The sequence below is a fragment of the Hypomesus transpacificus genome, chromosome 14 (assembly GCF_021917145.1).
Source record: "Hypomesus transpacificus isolate Combined female chromosome 14, fHypTra1, whole genome shotgun sequence".
Classification (NCBI taxonomy): Eukaryota; Metazoa; Chordata; class Actinopteri; order Osmeriformes; family Osmeridae; genus Hypomesus; species Hypomesus transpacificus.
The window spans coordinates 13,931,546-13,944,194 of NC_061073.1; positions in this window are offsets into that span (position 1 = coordinate 13,931,546).

A 12,649-nucleotide genomic window follows, 5' to 3' on the forward strand; every position below is an offset into this window, starting at 1 on the left:
ACCACAGCATGTTTGCCTTCCCTATTGCCAAGTGAGTCACAGGCACTGTGAAAGATGCCCACCCATGGAACACAGACAGACAGGCAGTCAGTCAGTCAAACAGTCAGGCATACAGACAGAGAACATTGGGCATGCAGAGAGATGGACAGACAGGCAAACTGACAGGCAGACCATCAGGCATACAGTGAGATGGAGAAATCAACGTGTTGACAGTCTCCTAGACAGAGACATTCAGACCGACACATAGGTAGACAGACACACATTATGTAACCATGACCGAATGCTCTTTTTCCTGGATCCTTAGAGTGATCCTGATTGCCATACAGTAGCAGCATACATATACCTTGGACTTCTTTATTCAATAACAGCTATGAATGTTTTATTGGAGGGAAATGGGTTGTGGGTTATTCATACAGTTCTTGAAGGGGAGTCGGGGGGGTGGGGTTGCTAGGGAGATAAAAATACTTGGCTCCCTCTCTTTCACACACACACCACACACACACTAACACACACACATCTGGAATGTTTTAATTGTGGATTTTTGTCACGACACGCCCTCTCCAACCCTCTGAAGTCCTCTCAGAGAAAATCGTATTCTTTCTCTTTTTGTCTTCCTCCCTCTATTTATCCTTTTCTAATCCCCCCCTTCCTGTGTCTGCAGAGTCAGTGCATTATATCATTGGGTTCTTCTGGGGAGATGAAAAATACTAGTCTCCCTCTCTTTCACACACGCTAGTGCACATCTGGAGTATTTTCACTGTGGATTTGTGTAATGACATGCCCCCTCCAACCCTCTGAAGTCCTCTTCTCAGAGAAAATCTCATTCTACTCTGTATTTCCCTCCCTCTCTCCTTTTCTGATTCCCTCTCTCTGTCTGCCGAGTCAGTGCATCATATTGTGGATTTCTTCCACTGTCTCTCCTCTCCCCACCTCCCTGGCCAGGTTTTTGACCCTTGGTTGACACAGTCCACCATGGCCGTTCCTCCTTGACCTACATCTGGTCCCCAGGACACCAGAGGACAAGGAAGAGGAGGAAGAGGAGGAGGGGAGGGAAGGTGAAGGAGAGGAGGAGGAAGGGAGGTGGAGGACAGGAGGAGGCTGGAAAAGGGTGTGGGGGCTTCTTGCATCAGCCATGCTTTGGTTCGACGGCCAAAATGAACCAACACACAAAAGTGAATGAATGAATCAATTAATGAATGGATGCATGACCGGATGGGTGAACAGATCGACCCACAAGGGAATTAATTCATGAAGCTGACTCTACTGTTTGATGTGCTTCATGCCGTCTTGCAATGGGATCGTCATTGCTGCTCATTTTTCAAGTGTGCTTTATACAAAAGGGAAATAATTTGAAAAGCCACACTGAATAGAAACTCTGGTCCATCTCTGAGTGCTATATTATGCTGGTTAGACTGATCCCATCGCCCCTCCCCTCCCCTCCTCTCCCCTTCCCCTGCTTATAACAGACCAACACACTGGGCCAGCCAAAAGGTATGCTGTTGCGCTGTGCACAATCAGTCAACAAACTGTAGCACGTTCTGTTTTATTCAGAGCCCAAATGAAAAATTCATATCAGATGTATAGTTGGTATGCTTCCTTGTGTGTGTTGAGCCCCCTACACCTGTATGCACACAAATCGTGATGGGGAAACAAGTCAGACTTGCAGCAAAGCAATACAAATGAAGATGGGCCCATTGGATTCTGAACTGTGTTCATGCGGCATGCAAATGTGTGAAGCGCAAAGCCTTTACTAGTCTATGTATGTTCGGGAAAACAGGCTGAACACAGCAGCTGTACAGGTAAAGGTGGGTTCCTGTGGATGAAGCTAGAGACACCAGAGCATGCCGAAGAACCCAATGAGACTCCTGTGTGCGTACACCCACAAACACATGCATGATGCATGGCACACACCAGTAAGGAACGAGTCTGGCCTCTTCTGGGTAAAAGATGTTCATATCTTCAGGCGTGGTGAACAGCATGTACAAAATATATCACTCACATGACTCGCATGTCCTTTGGCTCAACCAGCAGTGCAGGAGCACGTGGGAGATGAAATCCCACTGTCTGTGTCCGTAATTGGGCTATATCAGTCTGTCCTCTCCCTCCCTTCCACCATGGTTTGGGCCATGGTGCTGGGCTAATGGATGGGCCCCCCATGGAGTATTTGTCCTTGGTTTGCAGGACTGTGGCCCACGTCGCCACGGCGGCAGCAGACTGCAGATCAGAGGCAAATCAGATGATTTGTTTGTCCTCTCCTTGGTGGCAGGATATTCAAGGTCCAGTGATGGAGTGGGTTGGATGGCTGCTACAGATGTGTGTGTGGTGTGATGGATGGGTTCCAGGTGAACAGGCTTGACCAGGTCAACGGCAACTGGAGAACCGGCAGAATCCGTTCCAAAAACCGTCGTGTTCATATGTGTGAATACTGATATTGTGTTCAATGCACAACCTATGACCCAGGGGTGTAATGTGGGTCCAGAGGCAACTTGTTTTCTGCCTTGTGGAGAAAATATAACAAGGTGATTTCGATGTAACCAGCTGAAGATTATACTGCTGTTGGTTCATTGGTCAGTGATCAAATTTATAGTTGTTTCTTTGAATAATTGTTTTTCAAATACTCTGAACTTCTTCCAGCTATAGGTAAATTGAACAGAGCTGTATTCATTTCCTGGGTCACCGAAGCATGTCTGGGCCGAGTCTGGGTCAAAACCCAGAATGATTTGAAATTCAAATGACCTGGTGTTATTTCTTGAAGTCTATTGGTTTAAATCAGCGCACACATTGTAGCAGAGCTACACACCACAAGACTCCTTAAAAACTGTTTAATGTAAAGAGTAGGCTAATAAAGCTTTAAAGTTACTTTATGTACAGGCAAAGCTAGAGTAATTGAGAAATGTCAGGTCAATTTGTGTCACAGGATGAGGACATTTCTGGAATTCATGGGAATATGTAGACATTGCTATTCATCGTGTCCAAGCTTCCACCAATATCATCATAATTCTATTCTGAGCACGTTCATAGCAGCATCGGGCTTATTTAAATAATATGTGTAGCGCTTTAATTTTACAGGTACCCGGTGATCGGGTAAAAAAAAACGTCCGCTGTTTACAATAAAAAAAACAGCTTGATTTCGTTGGTGAATATAAATGAGTTTGGCCAAGCAGGGCACGGCCAGACGCTTTCTTCGTCATGCAGGTCTGACCATGGATGAGAGGCGCAGAGCGATGTTGTCTCTCCCGACCTCACACGAGACGCACACTGTTCTGCAGAAATGAATCCAGACACAGGCTCTGAGCCAGCGAGACTGGACTCTGAATTCTCATCTCCTCAAATCATTTTCTTTTTTTTATCAGCAGGATGTCTAGCGACTAATGCTTTCATTTCGTCAGCGTGTCCCTCCTTTGGCTGGGCTAGACATGGCTAATTTTATCAGTGTTTGTAGCCCATGTCTTTGATATTACCAACTGATCACTAGGCAGAAGGCCTAGTGAGATGGGAATACATGAGAGGAATTCTAAGAACATCTTAGCGATTCAATCTATATTTTATTATCTTTAAAAAATGGATTTATTCCAAATGAACCCTCTCAAATGTGCAGCCTAGCCAACTCAATCTAAAGTCATTTTCCAAACGTACGCTTTCAACAGGCACCACAACAGTTTCTTCTCTGCATATTCTGTGCAATGATTAATGACATGTTAAGTTCATTATTTAGAAATGTAAACTCGAAAGCATGTCCTTGGACATGCATATTCCATTCTGTTGTAGCCCATTACAGTCCTTGTGAATCTGAATGAGCTATGTTGTTTTATTCCACTGTGCTGCAGTGAGCTCATAAGGCCATTTGCACCAATGATGTCCAGAGATGTCTTTAACAATTCAAGCACAGTGCACATCACATAGCCACCACATGGATACCACATGACTGACCTGTCTGAGTTGAAGGAAAGATAAGAGAAGACATAGGAGGCTCAGAATACATATCACTCACATGTAGAGGATTTATAGTAAAAGATCAAAAGAGTGTCACATGATAAAAGTACTTTGATAATCCTGGGTTTTTCAGGTCCACAATACAGGCCTACATACAATACAGTAAAAAAAAAAGCAACAAAGTTCAGCACTGGACTTGGCAAAGAAGCAATTACACACTATTCCCTCTGTGCCCATTCTGTTGGGCTAAATACCTCAAATCTGGCCTGAAAGAACGCACGTTAATCTGGTTCAACTGAATGAGAATGAGAATAATAAGACTAATATGGGTTTTCTTTTCTGAATGTGCTGCAGCAGAGTCCTGTTTCCTGGTCCACAATGGTTGCTTCCAGAGATGGTTTTCCTCTTCGACAGGAGTATGAAGAGATTGTGTGTTCTGCCCAAGCCCCAGCTGTGCCTCATTAACGGCAGTCATTATAATCCTCTTAGTCAAATCCCATAATTTCGTCCATCAACAGAAACAAGAGCAACAGGGCAGTGTTTAGCAACCCAATCCGGCCCCATTTAAAATGGATATGGCACCTAGAAGAATTCATCTGACGCAAGTGCTCTTTTAAATAAATGTGTCTGTCAATTCATGCACCGTTGTACAGAGAATGGGATTTTGACGATATTGAGATCACAGGGGGGGCATGAATGCAATTCAAAGCACACTGATTTTATTTTGTTTGACATTGCCCTGTCTGTTAAGCTTGGTAGAGGTTGAAAGGTACAGCTTTTTAGAGTGCTCGTGTAACCATATACTCACCACATCCAATGTACGTGAATACCAAAGGCTCTCAACGTGACCATGTACTGAATGCACTGCACATCCTATCTCTCCAGTGCCCCATTGCATCCCCCCTCCCCCCTCCCCCGCCCACCATCCCCAGTTTAGTGAAAGCGCCTCTCTCCTGTCTCCATGCTGACAGCTGGTCCACTTCAGCCACAATCCAACTAGGCCCTGCTCTATGTATAGATTTCCGTCATTGGAAAGAACCCATTTCAATGAATCTTTGCGCTATGAATATCTCCTCTGTCATTACACCAAGGGATCTATCTGCAAGCCCCCCCCATCCCCTGCCCCCCCCTCCTGCCCACTGCCCATGCCCCCTCCCCCTGCCCCCTACCCATCCCCTGCCCCTCCATCCCCTGCCCCCCCCCCCGCCCACTGCCCCTGCCCCCCATCCCCTGCCCCCCCATCCCCATCCCCCCCATCCCCATCCCCTGCCCCCCCCCCCCACCCACTGCCCCTGCCCCCCATCCCCATCCCCCCCATCCCCTGCCCCCCCATCCCCATCCCCTGCCCCCCCATCCCCTGCCCCCCCATCCCCATCCCCCCCATCCCCATCCCCTGCCCCCCCATCCCCCCCATCCCCATCCCCTGCCCCCCCATCCCCTGCCCTCCATCCCCTGCCCCCCCATCCCCTGCCCCCCATCCCCTGCCCCCCATCCCCTGCCCCCCATCCCCTGCCCCCCCATCCCCATCCCCCCAATCCCCATCCCCTGCCCCTCCATCCCCCCCATCCCCATCCCCTGCCCCCCCATCCCCTGCCCCCCCCCCCCCCCCACACCCCTCGCCCCCCATCTCTACGTGCAACTTTCCAATGGAGTCCCATAATGCTGCAATGCGCAAGCTCTCCAGGGTAGGAGAGATCTAACCACCCCCCATAACCCCACCCCACACGCGTGATGAGAAACTCTTCTACTTGATTCTCTAAATGTCAAACTAACCCCAGAGACGCAGCATTACAAACAGTACTAGTGGTATGTTTTAATTGTGACATTTATGAGACAGTGGGCTCCCCACTGGAAGCAACCCAAATGATCCTCTTCTTTTCCATAGGAGTGAATCCCCCTGTTATGGCAGAGAGGGGGGGGGAGAAGATCCATTTGTCAGGTACTGTAGTATCTTCTGAAGATTCGCATCAGTTTCTCTGAGCAGTTATTTTTTTTGTTGCTCAACCAGGAGAGGTTTTTGTTCTGTCTCAAGCCAGTGCTTTGTATCACTGTCAGGGGCGCGTCGACCACAGTGTGTCACAGTTCTCTGTGATGTTCCTGAAGCTCAAATCACTACATTGCAATTATCGGCGATTCCTCAGAGTCTGCCTGCCCCTGTGACTGCCTCCACCAAGCGAGTTAGGATAAGCTTCACTGCTTTATTCTCCTGCATGTCATCCTGGGCTAAAAAACAAGATTAAATTGGTTCTGCCCAGCTATTTTCTGTCAGCTAAAAGTAGATAGTTCAGTCACAGGAAAAAAAGGTATCTGAAAATACAACGTAAAACACCACACACACACACACAGTCTCTCACATTGAGAGACACAAATAAACAAACACACACACAAACAATGAGTCCTGGCACTATGCACAATGCACTGATTGATGCACACACATACGCTTATGCATAGGTAAACACGAAAACAAGTAAACAAAGACACACACACTAACACATACACAGACAAACAAACACACTCGAGCGTCATACGTCTGTCGTGTCCCGTTGAGGGGAAGTGAAGGCGTGAGCTGTGTTTGTGACCTTTGTTGTGAATCTGAGTCGTGTTTCTCCCTCTTAAGGCGAAGATGATTAATTTCTGTTCTTTACATTATTGCCCCGAAGGCTCTTTGGTGGGCCTCGTACATTTGTCATTTCCTCCGCACTGTTTTTCAAATGGAAATGAAACAGAACCTCCAGAGCCTTGCTAGGCTGTCACAAGCCAGGCCCCCCTCTTCAGGCACAAAGCACAAAGCAAAACTATTTGCAACTGATAAAATCATGTCTTAATACAGCATAACAGCCTGAGCACTTCAGTAACTGTGAATATTTCTCAGATAAATGTCTGGGGGACCCAAAGGCTGATAAAATAATGTTTTTTTCTCACTATTTCAATGTTGCATTACTTTAATGGGATGAATGTACACAGTCCATAAACCAGAGGAAACAAACAAGACTGGTTTTAAATTGGCTGCTGAATCCAAGTGTTCACCGAGCATTCACTGAGTATTCTCTGAGCTGTCCTGAGGGAAGTAGGCCTCCCATGGCTCCTGTCTATAGACACGCCACAAACAGACCGCTAGCCGCCCCACCAGCCTCATGAAACACACTGTAAAGACCTGACATTGTTAACCCTCCTTTGTCCTCCTCACCACTAAGAGCTTTTTTTTCCTCACACCTTCTCTGAGGGGAGAGAAAGTCAGAAAGAGAGAGGGAGAGGTGTCCTGAGAGCACTTGGGCTTCACCGTAGCACCGCGGTTAATCCTCTGAGCGCTATTGCACTGTCTGCATTTTAAACAAGTTTACAGAAAATAGACACCCTGCATAGTTCCCCTTTAACTCGCCCTCACTCTCTTTCTCCCTTCTAGCATCTTCTCCTTCTTTTCCTCCCTTCCCGTCTCTCTGCAAAGGTCCCTGCAGATGACCAGATCAGGGAACTTAGAACTCCTGTTTCTTCACAATGACCCCCCAGCTTCCTGTTTCCTACACGAATAATCACACATATTTTTCTAAAATAAAATGTTTTCCTCAAAATCCCCCTCGTCATCATTCAGGTCCTTTGAGACGCATTGATGAAGTCTCCAAGTGAGGAACGGCTTCATTTAAGGAGCTATAAATGACTTATGGTCATTTCTGCTAATTGAGACCATTCCTGGCATCCTCTCCTCTGTGTTGTAAACACATGCTTTATTTTCTCAATTAAGAGTGCTGGTATTAGTTCCCTTGGGTTGGTTTACTACAGCTGGGCAATAGCCATCATCATAAGTTAACCTCTCAGTAATAGAGAGGGGATGTAACAAGACTGACCTGTTAGGACCGCAACTGTCTGGCTGCAGTAATTATGCATAGCGGCCCTTTAAATAGCTATGATGATGATGAGCCAGTAACAAGGACAAAGACCTGGGAAGGTGGGTTTCACCCCATTAAAATTCATCCTCCAGAACCATTAAAGCGGCTCCACGGTAGAATCTGTGTCGCCTGATCATACCTGAGGCACCAAGAGATGGAGCATAATTGAGGGAACTTAAAATGAGTTGAAACTGCTAGGAATGCCTGCGAAGCCTTGAATTTGGATCACCTTATCTGCATATTGGTTTGAAAGTGATTTAGGGTGAATGTGTGTTCCAATAGACACTGTTTGCTCCCAGGGTAGCAAAAGGGCTGCATAACACAGAGAGTTTATGAGGTCACACGTTGTCGTAACCACAGCTGGCAGGTTACTGTCTGATCAGAGAGAATGCTGTTTTATATTTCTGAAAGTTAATGGGTAGTTTATTTCAGTCCTCTGTTATATTTAATCACAAACTTGCATTGTCACTGTAGCCCCACAGCTACACTCTAAGCTTCAGTATTGAGCCCTTAGGCAACTTCTGATAAAATGCATCACTGTGTAAAGTATCAAAAATAGACCTTTAATCTGGCAGTTTTATTTATAGTAGTGAATATTTAGGATTATTTTTAGCATCAAAACACATTGTGGATTGGGTCATGATCAAATAAGTTTTACACTTGCAATAATTCTATTTGTCGGGCAGATAAAGAGAGCATGATAGAGAGTCAGAGAAAGAAAGAAATGTGTAGAGTGTAAGTAATGTTTTTTGACCCCACTTTCCCATTTGTTATGTACAAGATGATAGTATACATGCATTCATTTGCATCTACTATTTAAGGCTCCAAGCAAGCAAGAAATATTCTACAATTAATTTTTTTATGAAAGACAGACTTTTTACATGCATTTCTGACAACGTTAATGGCTGTCAAATATTTGATTGCATATCTGTATGTGGAGGTTCAGCATTGGCCGTATCTGAAAAGATGTTACACAGAAAATAATTTAAGGCATCTGTTTTCTTGTTTTATGATGGGGTCATCTTTGCTTGAAACTGCTGCGCTTATACCTTTAGCATTCAGATGGAAGAATAACTATTTCCGTTCTTTGGATTGGAATTTAAAATGGGTTAAGTCCAATGGTGATGTTCCAAAGCACCATCCGATTACCATCCCTGATGAATTACTGCTGCAGAGAACAGACCCACACTAAAACACTCTCCCACCCGCACACACTCAAAACCAAACTTAGCTCTTAGCTAATTAGCAGAACCTCTAACACTGCAGCAAGCAGGGTCCTGACTGCAGATGTCACTCAGTCACGTTAATAACAGATATGAATAAATAAATAAAAAAGCACAGGCGGCTTTGAAATAAAATATTTTTTTGAAGGAGCTCAATTTTAAATTCATTATGGGTTTGAGGGCTCATTAATATGGACCTGAGGAATTATTGGTACATCGCCCCTTTTCAGGCGCCGGTCTGTCATTAGGAACAGTGTCAGATCTGCTTTGGCTGGGGGCGCTGTAAAAGAGAGTGCGAGGACTTATCTGCTCAGCTGTAAAATGATTTTCTGTCTCTTTGAGCGATGTGGAGAGATATCAATGATCTGAGTGTAATTAAGATATGGGCCCACATCACACAAGGAGGCCTTTGCCCCTGCGAGACGAGCTGATAAAATTGAATGTGAAATAATCTAGTTTTAAGTCAGACTTTGATTAATTACAAAAACACTCAAAGAACCATCGAGACCCCTCTTAATTGAACTGCCATCCGATAGAGGCTAGTTCTGTGCTGATGACCTGGTCACCTCTGCTATATCTTTTTATTATGCGTTTTTTTTCTTTCAGGCATGTTTCATGTCCCATGGTTCGTGTGGATTCTCCACAACCTATATCATGAATGTCAAATCAAGTTGTTTCCTGAAAGGATTGTTCTTCCCCAGCCACGTTAACAAGGTATCAGCCCTGTGACTAAATTACAAAAAAACATCCATCCAAGCTTCAGAGATCATTCTCATTCCATCTCCCGTTTGATTATTATAGATGCAATGGATGTAGGCTAGTTCATGTTTGAAAGGATTTCACAGAACAAATAGCTTGCCATCATAGTGTCAGTCATAATGGAGTCACGTGTGAACAGGAGTGATTGTTGTGTGTTTGAGCTTAGCAACGGTCGGGTTTCTGTTCTTCAGTACTGCATATCTTTTTTATGTTCCTATGTTCCTGTATGTTCACTGGGTCTTATACCGTGGATGTTGGTCCTGTGACATTCTGATAAAGGTTAATCATTTATACTGTTCATGACTGATTTGATCATTTCTCAATAAGGAAATGTTTACAAAGGAGAGCGGGCAAAAGAGAAGGGAAGATCTTTAAGAAGAGGATTGGCTGCATACATGGATTTGTGATGATATTTGTTGCAGAACAAACAAGATAGGAATCACACAGAGGAAAACATTGATCTGTCCAGAGCCCATTATAGTATATCCAGTTTTCTTCCAAGTCCCCCCCCCCCCCCCCCCAAATCTGCTGCATTCAATCAGCGTGTTTTATAAAGTTTGGTTGGTAGCGAATCGATTTGTCGAGTCCCTTCTTTCTCATCTTTCTCTTTGTCTTTTCGATCGATGGCACTGCTGTGTCTGTATGTCAACATTCATGTGTATGTATGCATGTGGTGCTTGTGTGCATGTGTGTGTGTGCATGGGTGCATGTATGCATGTGTGTGTGAGTGCATGTGCGTGTGTATGTTGCCAGTTCTGTTGCCATCTGGCCTGGGAGCGCAGGGGCCACATGGTGGGACAGCAAATGTCACCAGACAGTCGAGGCCATGCCAAGACCCAGCAAATAACGTCACACAAGGAGCCCGCAAACCACAGTCCCCAACTGACCCAATCCAAACCGCCCTGTCACCAGTCCCAGTCTTCCTCTTTAAGTACACTGGGGATTTAGAGATTTGATAAGAGGCCCATTTTCTAAATACTTCCAACATAGATGGCCAAGACTTGGGGATATTTGTGAACTATTCCCTCAGTAAAGGAAATCAAAAGGGCAAAGAAATGTGGACCAAGAGAAACTGGTTAACGTTTTTATCTGAAGTAAAAGTCGGTGACATTTAAGTGTCAATTAACCTGAAGGACAAAGTTATTGTGAACAATGACTAAAGAGCTTCTTCTTTACTTATCTTACACAACAAAGCAGATAGCATCATTTATTTCACCTGGGCTCTAATCCCACAGGTTTTGCTTAATCACTGTTGAATTATCCTTCCCAAATGTTAGGACAAAGTCAAACTCATATCAATGTCCCAGCTCATCTGTCCTCCATCCCATCCAGACCCCTGTGACTAATCTCTGCCTTTTCTTAGTCATTACTTAGACTTTCGGGAAGCAGCCAGAGTCTAAAGCTTTGGAAACCTGCCATAACTGAGATTGAGGACAGAGAGAAAAGAAGAAAAAAAAAGATTTTTCAATTTGTGATACGGTTGCACAGATGGTGCAAACCTGTTCAAAACCTTGTGTTTTTAGATGTTTAGATAGCATCTGTTCAGTGCCTAGGTGGCGGTGAGCGTGCTAGCGAGATGAAGGAGGTAAACGACGATGCCATGTCCTTGCTAGGGTATTACACTGTTTCCATTGGTGTTGCGCATGAGGGAAAAGTCTATCTTTGGTTTTTTAATTACTGTATTTGAAAGAACACATCTGCCTTTTCTGTTGAGCTCACAAGGCCAGGGTAGAAATCACAGAGTAAACAGAAGATTTTTAGGTGGCATTAATTTTATTTGGAGCCACATAAAAAAACCTCCATAACATGGAAGTCAATGGATGGGGTTGGAGTTCAGTGGACTTCCCAATGCCTTTTATTGCCATTGTTGCTTGCTGTTCTCTAAACATCTTAGTTTCCCATATACTGTATGAGAAAGTAACAATCCAAGAATCAACCTTTGATAGTAAATCCATGTATGAGCAAAAACAAATTATGACACAGGGCAGTAGTTTTGGGAGAATCCTATGATCCTATGCAACATCAGAGGGATACCACATCCCTAAACACTCATCAACATACAGATGAGAACTATGCCAGTACACAATGTAGCTACATACCGTAGGCATAAACACTCAAAGCGACCTACACTTCCCATCTCCTTCCAATCCTTCCATTCCTCCTCACTAGATGACAGGAACACCTTTTGTTTTTCTCAGAAGCAGTTGTTAAATTAAGGATTATCTTTTCTGCGGTGACAGAGATAAACCTAGTCAATGTCCTGGAGCAAAAACATTCTCCTCCTACACACCTTGCAACTTCCAATCCTACACACACACACGGTTGTCCATGTCCATGCTATCCGGTGTGTGTACAGTATGTAGGAAAGCACACACAGATTCTGTAGACACACAGACACATACTCTTCATCAAAATGCAAAATGCATCAAGGAACCAAGGGTACCTATGCTACCTTACACAGCCAAAAGAGGTCAATAACTCATTAGAGATAAGGAGACTGAGGCTGGAGGCATGTGACGTGTTGGGAGTGGCAGCAGTCTACCTGAAAAAAGTCATTGTACTCAGACATCAAAGGGACACAGCTTCATTAAGAGCACTAGTGCAGTGTCAGTTAGATGCCTTTATAGTTAGATGTCATAAAGCACGTTTGACTGTTTCCAGTGCTGCGCTATAGCATCATCTCAGTCTCTGTGAAATACCAACTGTCCACAAACATGCACTTTATTGTCATTCAACACGTCATCTTAAAGTTTCACAGTGAGCATAAATCTCCTGACAGGGTGGTACAGGACTTAAAGGTAAGGCTTAGCATGTTTGCATTTTCAGGATAGGACTAGGCAGCAAGAATAA